The following is a 15,620-nucleotide window of genomic DNA, read 5'->3' as shown; positions in this document are numbered from 1 at the left end:
GAAGCCGAGCCTGCGCCCGCCTGCTCGGCACCGTGGGTTACGGGGCTCCTGTCGGGAAGGGCTGGCTGAGTCGGGAGCCGGCTGTGCAGGTGGTGTCGCCGGGACCCGGTGGCCTTGATGAAAGCAGCCGTTGCCTGCGGACAAAGAGGATGAGACGGTAGCCTCTCTCACCCTCTTTGGGAAACTGAGGCCGTAGGGCAAGGGCCTGGGTGCCACGTGGCACTGTCGGGACCCTGCTCCGGCCTCTGGGCTGCCAGGAGGTGTTCTTCCTGTGCCCCGAGGAAGGCGGGGAACATGGTCATTTTGGAATGTGAGCCGTGGGGGCCCCCCCTTTTCCTTTTAAAGTTTATTTATTTATTTAGAGAGAACCAAGGGGGGAGGGGCAGAGAGAGAGAGAAGGGGACAGAAGATCCAAAGCAGGCTCTGCGCTAACAGCGCCCGGCCCGACGCGGGGCTCGAACTCACAAACTGTGAGACCGTGACCTGTGCCAAAGTCGGAGGCTCAGCCTGCGCACCCACCCGGGCCGACGTGCACACACAAAGGCCAGGTCCCAAGAGGCAGAGCCTAAAAGCCGATTCCGGGAGAAGTAGGAGGCGCCATCGGGAACTGTCGGGCACAGGCCCTGAAGTCTGGCTTGGCGGGCTCCTCCTTCCCACATCCCTGCTTAAGTGTGGAACATTCCGGAGAGCACTTGGTCAGGCAGGGAGCCATCAGCCCCGCGATAGCTGAGCCTGTGTGCGGGTGACGCTGGCCCGCTCCGAGCCATCCCCGAAAAGCCTCGAGGCGAAGGGGGTCGTTTAGATGTCTGGTTCTCCCAGTTCTGCGTGAAAAATTGTCTAGCCTCGTAGTTTTTATTACATGTTTGCCTATGCGTGTAGACCTTGCATAGATGCAGTGAACAAAATCGATTAGCAAAAGTGTATTCCGCCATAATTTCTAAAGCACCCCCGTGTAATGACTGTGGTTTAAAGTACCTGAAAAAATGTTAATAGAAGGTTTGACTCCTCTACACATGAACTGACCTCTTGAAGGTCACAGCTGAATGGAGGCAGGGTCTGGAAACGGGAGGTACCTGGGTCACCTCGGGACATCCTCCCAGAGTGACTGTCTTCACCCCCAAACTCACCTCTGCCCCTCTTCCCCTCCCCTTCTCCCCCCTTCCCTTCCCCCCCTGCTCTCAGGGCTCGGGACCCTGAAGGGAGGGTTGGGCCCCTGGGAGTCCGTGACTAGCCATCCCTGTTTGTCCAGGATGGGGGGGACGCAGGGCTTTAATGCTGAAACCAGGACTCCCGGTCACCCAAGCTGGGGGACAGTCACACCCTGGGACCGTCAGAGGATGTGGCCACTCTGGTTGGCATTCTGACAAAGGGGCATGGACTCTGGGGTCCTGGCTTCCCTGACTGCGCCCCAAACTCTCTGGCCAAGGGTGGTGGCCAACCCCTGGCCAGATCCTCACGCCCCAAGGGCAGGAGAGGGACGCAGGTGGCACCCGTCCCCTGTGAGCGTGGAGCGTGCTGTCCCGGGCGCTCGCTCCGCAGGGCCCGCGACGTTATATACAGAAGAGCTGATAATTAGTCACCAGCACGATCCAGGCGCGGTTCCTCCTTTCCATTTCACGGCTCACATCTCGCCCTCCACTCCTGTGCTTCCTTCCCTCCTGGGGGCTGAGATGCCAGCACGCTGAGTCACAGCTGCTTGAGCGAGGACCGCGGTGGGGGGGGGGGGGTGGGGGGGGAGGAGGGGGGCGGGGGAGGCCTGGTGGCCGGAGGGGAGGCTCGGGGCCCGTGCTCAGAGGCCCACTGAGGCCATGGAGGGGGCAGCCACGAAAGTGCCTTCAACCCTTTTAGCCTGACTTTAAGAACAATGCAGAGTCATTCACACGGAATTTGAAAATAAAGAAAATTATAAGAAGCAGAGGGAAGAAAATACGCTCAACTCACCACACAGTGAACACTATCAACCCTTTTGGAATGTTTCCTTCCAGTCCTACCTGTTTCTGCACATTGTAAAAACAGAATTAAGGCTGCGTGTGTGTGTGTGTGTGTGTGTGTGTGTGTGTGCATGTGTGCATATGCGGGCATGTATGCGTGTGAGTGTGTGCACACGTGCGTGTGTGTGCACGAGTGTGTCTTCTTTGAGTGTGGGTTTCTGCTCGCTTGGGGTTTAGCTCTGTCTACAGGGCCGACGGTTTTAACTACGCTTCTGTATTTTCTGCAATCTTGCTGTCCTGGTGTCTGTGGCCTCCCTGGCTGGGGACAGGCGGCCCTCCCCGGGTTAGCCAGCTGCCAGAGATGGCCAGGGCTCCCACACACCGGGCGCCCCTGATGCCCCCACCCGGGATCAACCCCGGGGCACGTACCGGGCAACAAGAGACCGCCTCTGCGGCTCAGAACCTGCCAGAATGGCTCAAACTGGCCCGTCCTAGGCTGGCTCCCCTGCCTTGTCTTTCCTGCAGAAAACCCAGCCTTCCCCTTGCTTCTGCCTCCCGACCCGGGCCTGGTGCTTCCCCATGTGGCCCCACGTGGTGTCGTGCCCCTTTCTCTAGTACGGAATAAAATATCTTCTTCCAACAACATGGGTCCCTCTTGTTCTCACCTCTGTAAATGAAACCTTGGGTGCAATTCTGATACAGTACGTGCATGTGCAGCTTGCTCCCGTCACTTAACATTGTCACGTGGGTATTTCCCAAGGCCATTGATGTTCTTTTTCAATGTGATTTGTAATGAGCGTATAATACCCTCTCCCATGAGTATACCAAAATCCCTTTTGCTATCTTTGGTTTGCTTCTATTTATTTTTAATTACCCTGAGAGGAACATTTTTGTGCATCGATATTTCCCCATGTTGTGGGATCTTTCCCTAAGTCAGGTGACCAGAAATAGACGTGCTGGGTCAAAGGGACATTTTCAGGGGGGACATTCATGCTGACAATGACCTCTGACGTTGCCTGCGTGTCGGCTGGAAGCGTGGCCAGCCCTGAGGACTGTCCGCTATATGAAGCTCACCAGTTCGACAGGGAGAGCATGGTGTGGAGGTGTCGTGGTTTGTATTTAACCACTGGTCAGGTAGGGCCGTCCTCCCTGTGTTTTGTGATCACAGGCATTTGCTTTCTAGAGAATTCCTTATGCCCGTTCTTGGCCTGTCTTTCACATCATGGTCACTGAACCTGTTTTTGTTTTTACTTGGAGACACTCCTTGCGTACCAAGGGGGTTGGTTGCAGTTTTTGAATTGCTTCTCCCCTAAAGCCTTCATGTGTTGAAGACTTGGCCCTTTGTATCTCAGAATGTGACCTGGTCTGGAAACCGGGTCGTTGCAGATGTAATTAGTTAAGAGGGGTCATACTGGAGAGGGGTGGCCCTGATCCAATACGACCGCTGGGAAATTTGGACACAGACACGTACAAGAACACCACGTGAAGATTCAGGCAGAGATTGGGGTGGGGCGTCACCTACCAGCCCCAGAACGCCAAAGAAGCCAGCGAACCAGCAGGAGCCGGGGGGAGGGCCGGGGACAGATCTCCCTCCCCACCCTCGGAAAGAACCAGCTTCGCCGGCCCCTTGGCTTTGGCCGTCCAGCCCCTCCAGAACTGAAACGACGACGTTCTGTTGTCCGTACTACTCTGTGGCGCCTCGGTACAGCAGCCCCAGCAAAGTAATGCAGGGATCAGCCCCGAGTCTACAGGGCCGGCCAACACGTTCTCCGACATTCCCACGTGGAGGAAGAAAGTCACCTCCGGGGCCCTGGGGAGCTTCTCTGGGGCTGGCCCTGCGTGTCTCGTCACAGAGGTGCTGGGCTGCCCCGTCCCCTTTCCTCCCCGAGAGGAGCCCGAGATGGCCTGACACCCGATAGCCCCTCGTCCCCATTCCCTCTCCCACGGCCCCCGCTGCATTTGGCACCCTGGTGACTGCAGGGGACTTCCAGCTACAGCATTGATCCCCACCGTCCCCAGAAATGAATCTGGGGTAAAGGGCTGCATACGCCCGGTCCTAGCAAAGCGTCAAAGATCGAACTGCTCTTGCCCACCAGGTTGGCCAAGTCACTGGATGTTGACTAAGGACCCCGGAACAAGGAGCGGCTGACTCAGCGCAGATGATGAAGCCAGAGGAGCCTGGTGGGGGCAGGCGGCAGAGGAAGGCAGGGGGCGGGGGTGGCGCGTTCAGGCCTGCACAGGCCCAGGCGGCCTCGGGGGATTGGAACGTGCAGGATCGGAGCCTACAGGACCATCCGCACTCATGCCAAGGTCAACAGTGTAGCAAGGATGTGGTTTCCACAGCCCGGCACATTCTCTCCCTCCCCGCTTTTCGCCCACGTGTTTTCTAGGGGTCAGTGGCTGCAAACTCACTTCCCAAGCGCACTGCCGGCCAGCCGCGTGGGACAGCCTGCAGGGAGGGAGAGGGGAGAGGACCAGCTCGTCCCGCTTGAGTTGAGTCAGCGGCCACTAGGAGCGCGTCCCTGTCCCGTTCAGGTGACCCCTCCGTGGCGCTTCCAGGACCAATGGCCTCCCAGCCCTAACGGCCGGGCAGGGGCACAGCCTCCGTGGCCGAGAGCAGCTCCTGCTGCCGGGATCGCCTGGCTTGCCTGTCCCTCCAAGCCACCTGCCTCGGCGGCCCCGGCACCCGGGTGGCCAGTTCCCCGCACTAACGTCCCTCTGTCGGAACGCCCGCACCGGCTGTTTTTCCTGCAGGGCCCTCAGCACCGTCCCAGACCACGGGGCCAGGGACAGTCAGAGCCCGGGCCATGCCGTCACGCCCGAACCCTGCCGCCGCATCTGCCTGCAAAGGCACATGTGGGCGGCCCCTCCCGCACCGCCCCCCCACCCCCGCAGGTCCACGTGCCCACGTGCACGGCGGCATTGTGTTCAGTGGTGGCTCCCGGGCCCGACCTGTATGCCCGTGACTGTTATGAGCCACTGTGCGATGGGGAGGGAATCTCCTGAGCTCGGTGTTGCCCGAATAACAGAAGCGCACGAATAAAAGGGGTGAGACCGCAGGTGTGCCCCTTCACGCTCATTTGCCTTTTTTCCTATTTGCTCATTAATGCCAGGGTTACACGTGCACAAGGGCCACACTGCTGGCTCTGCGGGGGGGGCGGAAGCGGAGGGGAAGACTTCGCTGAGTATGCGTCCCGTCGTGCCTTCAGAATTTGAAAGCACCGCACTAAGTATGCATAAAAGGTGCTGTTTGTTTGAAGAGTTCAATTTGAGGCGGGTCGAGGTGGGCAGGCCGGTGCCCCGGGAGGGCCCGCACCGGCCCCGGGCAGCATGGGGTATCGGGACAAGCCCTGGCCCACAGGAGGCCCCTGTAAACTCGGGAAGCCGGGCCCCAAGCACCACCCCCCACCCCCAGCCTGCATCCTGGGCCCATGGCCTTGCTGCTCTTAAGGGCGCTGGCTCTCGCCACCCCCGAGGCCGCAGGAAGGTCGACCGGGGACCGGCAAGGGCACCTGCTTCTTTGTTGTAACCAGTGGCTGCTGCTGGGCGTGTGTGCCTCACGACAAGCCGGCGGGGACCCACTTCACACCCACGCGCTGGCAGCGAGGGACCCCGGTGACGGTGGCCGTCTGCATCGCTACTCCCTGGCGGGTTCACGCCAGGCCCCCAAGCCAGCCGGGGAGTCTGAGCTATGTGAAGACGTCCCCACGGGACAGGCCACGCGGCCCGTGGGGAGGGGCTGTGCCCACACCGTCCGTCGCCAGCGGGAGGGGGCTGCCGGGGAGGGGGCACCGCTGGGCCCCGAGCAGACGTTGGTGCCAGGGACCAAGGGTGGGCGGGTTCCTGGGCCCTGCGCGGGCTCCCGGCTGAGGTTCGGACCAGGCCTTAAAGAACTAGGACTTGATATTTTTCATTTCGGAAGCACTGTGCCCCGCTGGGAGCTGGTTTCAGTGCTTCTTGGCTGAAACCTTTGGCCGAAGCCTTGTTGGTGGCCCGGCTTTCATGCCGCTCCAGACACCTCTCCCCGTTGGTTCTGACCTCAGTGGTCTGTTCCTGCCCCTGGCCCCTGCCCCCTGCAGCCAGCACAGCGGGCGGGAGCCCGTCTTCCCAGGCCCTCTGTGACGGCTGGTCGATGGCCTCCTCCGTGGGCACAGACAGATCCTACAGTGGACTCTGGCCGCCAGAGGCCCGGCCTTGGGTGCTGACCACCCCTCCCCCGCCCCCGGGCACATGCCTCGGAGGGCCGGCCGGAGAGGATACCGCCTCCGGGAGCCAACCAGCCACCCTGGAGCCCGGAGAGCGTCCTGCCTAGACTGCAGCTCAGTGGTGCTTGGGTCTGGGAGCGAACCCGTCGGCTCTGCGCCGTGGACACGGCAAACCCAGGACCTTGAATCCTGAGATTCATCCTCCAAAAGTTTCTTCAGCTGCATCTGTCTTTCCTGGCCTGAATAATCAAGTGGCAGGAGCAGGGCCCCTCACACAATCTCGAGTCTATCCCCAAATAAGTGAGTTGCCACACTAGCTAGTCACTGCTAAGCACATAGACAAGCTACTCCTTTAAGAAGGAAGCCGTCATGGGGTGCCTGGGTGGCGCAGTCGGTTAAGCGTCCGACTTCAGCCAGGTCACGATCTCGCGGTCTGTGAGTTCGAGCCCCACATCAGGCTCTGGGCTGATGGCTCGGAGCCTGGAGCCTGTTTCCGATTCTGTGTCTCCCCCTCTCTCTGCCCCTCCCCCGTTCATGCTCTGTCTCTCTCTGTCCCAAAAATAAATAAACGTTGAAAAAAAAAAAAAGAAAGAAGCCGCCTCGAAGGGAAGGAGCAAGGCGACGACCGCAGGCCGGCAGGCCGGGGGCTTGTCCCCGCAACACCCTCCCGCCCCCGCGAGTGAACAACTTGGGACTGACGGAAACAGCTCTGGGAGGCCCCAGGCTGCCATCAAGAAGCTGCAGAAACCCAGAGGGCACAGGAGCCCGGGACAGCCTGTAGCGGAGCAAGCTTTCGCCTCCACCCCCGGGGTCCCCAGCCTGGCGCACCGCAGCCCCGAGAGGGATCCCCTTGGCACGACCTCCCGTGGAAGAAGGGCAGCCCTCGTCACCCCACAGACTCCCGCGGGCTCAGCCAGTGCAGCACCCGGGCCACAGGGCTGCTGGTCCGGCCCCACTGCGGAGAGGGAATGAGCCACCCCCCGGGCCGGAGCCCCCACCCACGCCCCCACCCCTGCTCCAGAGCTACCCTACCCTGCACACGCCCATACCTCAGACTCGGGCCCTGTCGCCACCGCGTGCAGCCGGAGGGGCCCCCTGGCCACCGCGTCCGTCCGCGTGTAACAGGAGTACAGGGACCCCGGCGGCCTTCAGCACTGTGCACCCGGACAGCCCCCGCCTCCACCGGGGACGCCTGCAGCCTCGGCTGACGTGGCCGCACAGAGACGCTGCCCCACGTCCGCAGCCTGCTGCGACCCGCCACCTGCTGGAGCTGGGTCCGCCACAACTCACTCAGCGCCCTCCTGCTCACCTGTGGGCATCACTCCTCACGGGTTAGAACGCCTATTACCGGCAAGACAACAGACAACGTGTTGCCGAGGACCTGGAGAAAAGAGAAGCCTTTGCTGCTGGTGGGAATGTAACTTCTGGAAACCAGCGTGGAGGTTCCTCAAAGAATTAAAAATACAACGACTTGATGATCCAGCCATCTCACGGCTGGGTACATATCCAGAGGAAAAGGAAACCATGGGGCTCCTGGGTGGCTCAGTCGGTTAAACATCCGACTTCAGCTCGGGTCATGATCTCGCGGTTTGTGAGTTAGAGCCTCGCGTCGGGCTCTGTGCTGACTGCTCAGAGCCTGGAGCCTGCTTCTGATTCTGTGTCTCCCTCTCTCTCTGCCCCTCCCTCGCTCATGATCTCTCTTTCTATGTCTCTCAGAAATGAAAAAACATAAAAAAAAAAAGACAGTGAAATCAGGACTTCAGAGAGCAATCTACGTCTCCCTATTTATTGCAGCTTTATTCACAATAGCCGAGATCTGGAAACAGCCTGAGTGCTCACTGAAGGACGAATGGATAACGATGTGGTTTATGCATATGCTGGCGTATCATCCAGCCTGGCGAGGAAGGAAAGCCTGCCATTTCTGAGAGTGTGGATGAACCTCGAGGTCAGTGTTCTCCCTGAGATGAGCAGGTGCAGACAGGCCAATATGCGTGTGGACCCTGCATAGCAAAGAGCGCCACGGTGGCTCCCGGGGCTGGGCTGCGGGGAGGCAGATACGAGCAGGTGTTGGCCAAGGGTACTGAGTTTCAGTTAGGCAACATGAGTGAGTTCTGGAGACTTTTTAAAAAAATGTTAATTTATATATTTTGAGGGAGGGGGGAGATATAGCTCGTGTATGCGAGCGGGGGAGGGGCAGGGAGGGGGAGAGAGAGAGGATCCCAAGCAGGCTCCGTGCCGTCAGTGCAGAGCCCAACGTGGGGCTTGATCTCATGAACTGTGAGATCACGAGCTGAGCTGAAATCAAGAGTTGGGCGCTTAACCGACTGAGCCACCCCGGCGCCCTGAGTTCTGGAGACATAATGTATGACAACGTGATTACAGAGGACAATGCTGTATACTTGAAATTTGTTAAGAAGGTAAGTTTCAAGTGTTCTCACAAGGAAGAAGAGAAGGAGAGTTATTTGAGGTGACAGATCGGTTCGTTAGCTCAACTGTGACTTTTTATTTCACAGTGTATATGACTATCAAAATAAAATCGTATGCCTTAACTATATAGAGTTTTTATTTGTCAAAGATTCCTTGATTTATTTTTATTTGATGTTTATTTATTTTTGAGACAGAGAGAGAAAGAGAAAGAGAGAGAGACAGCATGGGCAGGGGTGGGGCAGAGAGAGAGGGAGACACAGAATCCGAAGCAGGCTCTGGGCTCCGAGCTGTCAGCACAGATCCTGACGTGGGGCTCGAACCCAGAACTGAGAGATCATGACCTGAGCCGAAGTCGGATGCTTAACCTACTGAGCCACCCAGGCGCCCCCAAATATTCCTTAATTAAGAAAAATTAGCAGTGGCTTGGTCTTAGATGCGAAGCTGGATCCCACCTGAGCCCCTCCTGCCTTTGAGAAGAAGACGCCCCTAAAGAAGCAGGACAACAGGGGCGCCTGGGGGGCTCAGTCGGTTAAGCGCCCGACTTCGGCTCAGATCACGATCTCGCGGTCCGTGAGTTCGAGCCCCGCGTCGGGCTCTGGGCTGACAGCTCAGAGCCTGGAGCCTGTTTCCGATTCTGTGTCTCCCTCTCTCTCTGCCCCTCCCCCGTTCATGCTCTGTCTCTCTCTGTCTCAAAAATAAATAAACTTAAAAAAAATATAAAGTTTCTTTTAAAAAAATAAAAAAAAAAAAGAAGAAGGACAACAAACACAGCAGGACACGAGTCTAAGCCATCGCTTTGGGGATGGGGTGGCGCCCGCACAGAGTCTGTGCTCCGTGTAGGGAAGCAGCATGTGGCTCTCTAACACTCGGGCGCGTGGTTTCCATCCAGTGCGTCCTCCCACCGGGGCCGTGGCCCCAGGGACAAGGGGAGACATGCCGATTGTCCCTGCAGGTCTGAGCTGTCTCCTTTCTCGCTCAGCATGACGACTGAGCACTGGCATTTCCCACCCCAGGCGCGGAGAGTTTTCAAACACAGATGCACCTGTCTTCGTGGCCTCCGGTGGCGAGCGTTCTGAGCTCTGCTTCACAGATGGGAAAGCCGTGAGGTTAATTAAACCATTTGTTGCCCCACGTGTCGTCGGCTGTGGGCTGGGAGCCACCCGGAGACCCGCTCCCGTCGACCTTGGCTGAGCAGCACACAGCCGGAGAGCCCCCCACCCCCACCCCCCTGCAGAGCCGCCCCCCCCCAGCCGGCCCGAGGAAGAGGCCGGGGTTAGAGCTGCACAGCAGTTTCTTCCCATTCTCGCAATTTATGATCACTCCGTTCCGCTGGGTCCCCAGGAGTAAGAAACTGTGCCTGTCAACCAAATGTACGTGCAGACCGTGTTTCTTGTTAGATGGCCCCGATTATCCGAGAAAATCTGACTCTCCAATTAAGAAAAGGACACATGGGCACGTTGTGGACAGAGGTTATTTTTTTTAACGTTTTCTTTATTTACTTGTATGAAATTTACTGCCAAATTGGTTTCCATAGGACAACGATCATTTTGAAATAGTCAAAAGAACGGGTCAGGCCTGTCCGGGGCCCACACGCCTGTTCCAGCTCAGCCTCCGGGGTGCCAGCGGCTTAGAGCCCGTTCCGCGTGAGGCCGCCTGTGAGCGGAAGGTACACCTGTCCCACCTTCTGACTTGGAGGAGCGGGACGCTGGCTGGGTCCTGTCTCAGGCTGGGTTCCCCAGAAGCACAGCCCGAGGCGGAGTTTGTGAAGGTGATTGGTGGGGAGGCGAATCACCGAGCATTAGGAGGTGAGTTATGTTCCCCAAACTCACATGCTGAAGTCTCAAATCCCAGGACCCCAGCATGTGACCGTATCTGGAGACAAGGTCTTGAAAGAGGTGATTAGGGCACAATGAAAACATTAGGGTGGCACTACTCCAACCTGACCAGTGTGCTTATAGGAAGACGATTAGGACGCCCAGAGAAACGGCCGTGTGAGGACACAGAGGGAAGGCAGCCATCTGCGAGCCAAGGAGGAGGCCTTCTCAGAAGCCAATCCCATCAGCACCCGAGCTCGGACTTCAGCCTCTAGATGGTGCGGAAAAGGTGTTCTGTTGTTTAAGCCCCTGGTCTGGGTTGTGTCGTGGCAACCTTACTCATTCCCATGGGAATGGGGGAGAGGGAGACGGGACGAGGGAGGTGGCTAAGCTAGGATGTTGGGACATTAACCTGTCCCACGGGGGTCCAGACTTTGAGCTGTCCCGCAGGGAGGACCCAGCCCGCGAGACTTCGGGTGTGAGCTGTCCTGCACAGAGGACTTGTCCCGTGGGGGCTCCAGGCCTGAGCTGTACCCCAGAGCCCTGAACCCCTTCCAGAGCCGCAGCAGCCTCTGGGCTCCTAGCAGCTCATGGCCAGGGGTGGTGCCGAGGCCTGGAGAGGGGGGTTGGGTGGGGCAGCAACAGCACCCACTGCTTCGCACGGGGAGCTCCGGCCGGCCTGAGCGCCTCAGAAACTCATCGATCGCCACCCCGAGCGGGATGAGATTAGCATTCGGACACCGGTGCCCAGAGGGACAGCCACCGGTGAGGGAAGCAAAGTGCCCTTAGCACATAGGACCTTGTGGGACCTCGGGGAGCTGGGTAGCCTTTTCACGTGGCTTGGACAGAGGGCAGCCCCAGGGGATCTAGAACTGTGGCCTCCGGGAAAGGGTCCAGGGAAGCCACTCCCGGGGGCGCGGCCCAGGCCCCGCTGGCCTCACTGCGCATTGCCCGCACCTCCCGACCTTCCAATGCCCCCGAAGTGAGTTGCGCACCTGGCTGTGCCCCGTCCCCCAAACCTTCCCCGTCGCTCGCTGCTGGCGGGGGTCCACTCACCCCTCCTCGTGCCCGCTGAGGCGCGTCTGGGGGCCCCACAAGCGGTCGCTGTAGGCGCTGGCTGGCAGGCTGTGTGAGATCACTTGCCTTTTTCCCCGTGATGGCAGGACACGGGGCCGGGTGGTGCCGCGTAACCCTTGAGATCCCCCCTAGAGGAAAGAAAAGATGCTCACGAGGGAGCCCGGCAGCAGCCCTGCTCCCTGCTCACCTGCTGTGGTGCGCGTGCACACACATGGGCACATGCGTGTGCCGGGCGGGGGGGGGGGGTCCGACCGAACGTTCCATCGGTCCCAGGCACCGTGCCCGGATGGCATTCCCTGCGTCGGGTCCCCCTCTCGTCCACTCGGTATTGTGCAGATTTATTCATCGCTTTCTACCTCTGTTTGCTCATCTATAAAATGGGGACACCTGCTGCCTGCCCGGTTGCCATGACGATTAAATGGACTCTCTGCCCGACCCGGTGGGGAGCCCCGGATGGCTGCCAGCTGACCTCCGTCCACATTCTTCACACGCAGGGGCTCGAGCACCCGGGGGACCCACCACCTGGGCTCCCCGGACCCACCACTCGCCGTGGCTCTCCGTCACCGGGAGTCAGACGCGGCAGGGCGGGTGCAGAGTAGGCCCAGGTGTCAAAGGTGACGGTGAGAGCTGTGGTGTCCGGCTAGCTGTCCTCTCTCCACGTGGACAAGGCTCCTGGTCGGGCCACGACCAACAAGGACAGCTCCCGCACTCCTGTGGCGTCTTCGGTCCCTCCTGCTTGCTTGCACACCAGCCTGCGAGCCACGTGCCGTGTTGGCCGAGGCCCTGGAGCCGTGAGCGTCACCACTCTCCCCGTCTTGCAGGGACGGGGACAGAACCCCAGACGAGAAAACGACTCGGCCGAGGTGGCTTGGCGTCCCTTCTCCTGTTGCGGCCCTCGGGATCCTGCTCTGCACATGTCCCGCCCACGCGGCCCCCAAGCAAAACCCGAGCTCTGATGACACGAACGGCTTCCACCCTGGTCTCACACGCTCAAGGCCGAAGGCGAGAGGGGTTCCGTGTCCCTTTGCGTGAGAAGAAAGCAGGAGCAGGACCGTAGCCGCCACGTGGGCTTGGGATGTCTGCCCGCAACGCCCAGAACACCCCTTGCAGACACGAAGGGTAGCGTTTATCTTTACCAAGCGGCCTCTTTGGAAAGACCCGGAGCGCGTGGGCAAACAGGGCACACGAGGAGCAGCCCGCCCGTGCCAGCCCAGCTGCCCAGGTCGCTGTGTTCAGTGAACGTCCCTAGCCTGGTGCGGTGCTGTTGGTCATGGCGGCTTGGGCGGTGGCCCTGCCCGTCGGTGTGGGGCAGCGGAGGGTCTGGCCCTCCTGAGTTCCACTGTCCACACCCAGGAGAGCCGGCCCCGGCTGGGTGAGGTTCCAGGATGGACGCTGTGAGCCCGGTCTGGCCCCGAGGGTCGGTTCCCTGCAGCCTCTTTGTTTATAACGGCCTGGGGTAAGTCCCACGTGCATTCCGGTGACTATATACATATACACGAGTCAGGGAGAACAGGGAGAGGAGCGGGAGGGAGGGTCCAAAAGGTTCGCCACGCCAGAAGGCAGTGCTGACTGGTTTGGCGTTGCATGGAAGGTTTTAAACCCAGCCCGCCAGACAGCTCCCTCCAGGCAGGGAGGACGGTCCAGACAGACGGAGAGCGCGCCTCTCCCCTCTCTGTCCTCCCGGGAGAGCGGAGGACTCTCCGTTCCTGGGCACTGAGCTCCAGAGTCTCCGAAACCACTCTCTGTCCTCCCTGGGGGACACCAGCCCTGCCACGCGGGACCTGGTGGGAGAGGGACACAAAAGACGCGCGGCGAGCAGATGTCACCCGCCCCGGTGAGTGCGTGTCACTGCTTAATTTAGGCTCAGCGTGGAATTCTGAATCACGGCTCAGACACAGCTCAGAGAGGTCGGTTTGTTTTTCAAGGAAAAAACATCCAAGGGGATTTCTCTCAGTGCGTATTTTCTCACGACCCCGGTCCTTCCTCTTGTGTGCCTTTTCACCATGTGTCCCCCTCTGCCGTCACACGTGGCGTCATCCCCCCCCCCTGCCCACCCCGTCGTCAGCTGCTCAGTGAGACTCTACCAGCGTCAAACGCTGCCCCCACCTTCCCCTCCGGGCACGGGCTCTCCCGCCCACTGCTTCCTCACGGCCGATGCTCCTTGACCCGAGGGAGCCCGCGGCCCGCAGGCGGCCACCTCTGCGCCTCACTGCCAGCCAGCCACCCGCACCGCCCGCGGGAGCTTTTGGAGCGGCAGAGGTCCTTCAATCGAGGCCCCGGATGTGGTCCTAAAATTCCGTCCCCGTTTGAAAAAACGGATCACACAGTAAAGGCACTCGGGGACGTGGCTATCGGTGCTTCTGGCAAATTCAGGGTGTTCTTTTCTGGAGAAAAAGGTCCTTTGGAGAGCGAATCATCGCTTTCTAATTCCTGGATTTTGCACGCTAGGTCTCTTGAAAGGACGCGTCCCCTTGGGACCGTGTTCATGACAGAGCAGGAGCCGGACAAAGCAGGACAGAGGAGGACCTCAGAAATAGGCACGCGGGCAGCGGCTGCCGGCCTCCGTGGTCACCCTGAGCACGACGCGTGGTGCTGACCTGGGGGTCCGTGTTTGCCACTATTTTCCAGAAGGACTTCCGGGGTCACAGGCCTGTGGGCCTGCAGTCCTGTCCTCTGGCCGTGGCCCAGGACCTGCCAGGACCTCGTTTCTGATTTGGGAGCGCACCAGCGCAGCAAAGGTGAGGCGCGGGGTCTCCCTGCACTGTTTCCTGGGCAGGGGCTGCAGAAGCAGGAACGGTCACCGCCTTAAAATGACCAATCCAAGCCCATCTCCCTGCCCCCACCCACCCTCGCGCCGCTCGGGTTGAAGCTTCTCCATCAGACAGCAATGGAGAAGAACGGGCATCCCCAGCGGTGGGCCCGGACAGTGGCGGCGGTGAGCCCCGGTGCGGGGTGGGGGGGGTCCCTGTTTCGTGTCAGGTCGGGGACCACAGAGGGATCTGGGTTCCTCTAGTGGCTACACCTGAGAAAGCCCCCCGAGGCTGCCGGCCTGCCCGGGGTCCCCATGGCAGGGCTGGGGACGGGGTGCCCGTTACAAAGGAGTCAGCAAAGACACGGCACGCAGGCTAACTGGTGATCGATCACCTCCTTCCTCCCCGACATCCGCAGGAGAGAGGCAGGCGGTTGGCTCAGGCCAGCTCTGCTTCCCCCAGCTGGATGGAGCCCTTCCCTGTGACTTGCTTGCAAGATGAACCTGGGAAGCGAGCAGCCCGCCCGGGGGCGTGTCACAGGTGGACGGAGACAATCCGCGTGGTCAAAAGACCTGGTCTGTTTGGGTCAAGGACAAACCCACCTGCATTTCGAGGGTTGTGGAGACTCCTGGGGGCCTGGCTGGGGGATCAAAGGGCTTTAGCCCCCAGCTCACTGCTGGTCCCAGGGAGGGTCAGAGGGCCCAGTACGTCATAATACCCCTGCTGGAACCCCACATTCCTCGTCTGCCCTCCCCTCGCCCCTATTCTTGGCAGGGCCGGTCGCCCTGGAAGAGAAGTCCGCTTGTAAGGTGGGTGGGACCAGGCTCTTCCTCCTTCCCTGGGGGAGGACTGGGCTTCCGGCCTGCTGGGGGCAGGCGCAGCCACCTGGAGGCTCTGGCTGGTGACAGGGACACAGAGAGCCCCCACCCCAGCGGAGGCCTCAAGGGCCGTTGCCAGCTCCAGTGAGCTCTGTCCCCTTGGCCGTGACCCTGAGGAGGCTGCCCGGGGCGAGGGCTGGCTGCACCTTTATCCTGGGTCCCGAAGCCAACCCAGCACGGACGGGCACCTTGCGCAAGAAGGAAAGCTCCTGTGGTCAAGCACCGTGAGTCTGCCGCTGGTCCCTACAGCCTGACCTGCTCGGCTGACCGAACGAGCACCGCCCTGGAGAAGGAAAGTCAGGTGCCCGTTAGCACCTGCTGCCTTGTTACGCAGGGTCGGGAGCCACTGCAGACACAGCCAGGGGCCAGGTTCAAGTGGCTCGCACCCCATGGGGTGAGGGCGGGGCACAGCATGCAGGGGGGAGGCATGCAGCCCTGCAGCCCCCCGCCCCTGCCTGGGGACGCATCCAGTCTCCCTTGGGAGTGGCCTCAACCCTGCAGTGAAGGCCAGGTGGTGCCCGTCCTGCTCCCGGGCTCC

The sequence above is a fragment of the Felis catus genome, chromosome C2, assembly GCF_018350175.1.
Source record: "Felis catus isolate Fca126 chromosome C2, F.catus_Fca126_mat1.0, whole genome shotgun sequence".
NCBI lineage: Eukaryota > Metazoa > Chordata > Mammalia > Carnivora > Felidae > Felis > Felis catus.
This window is presented reverse-complemented; position numbering follows the sequence as displayed.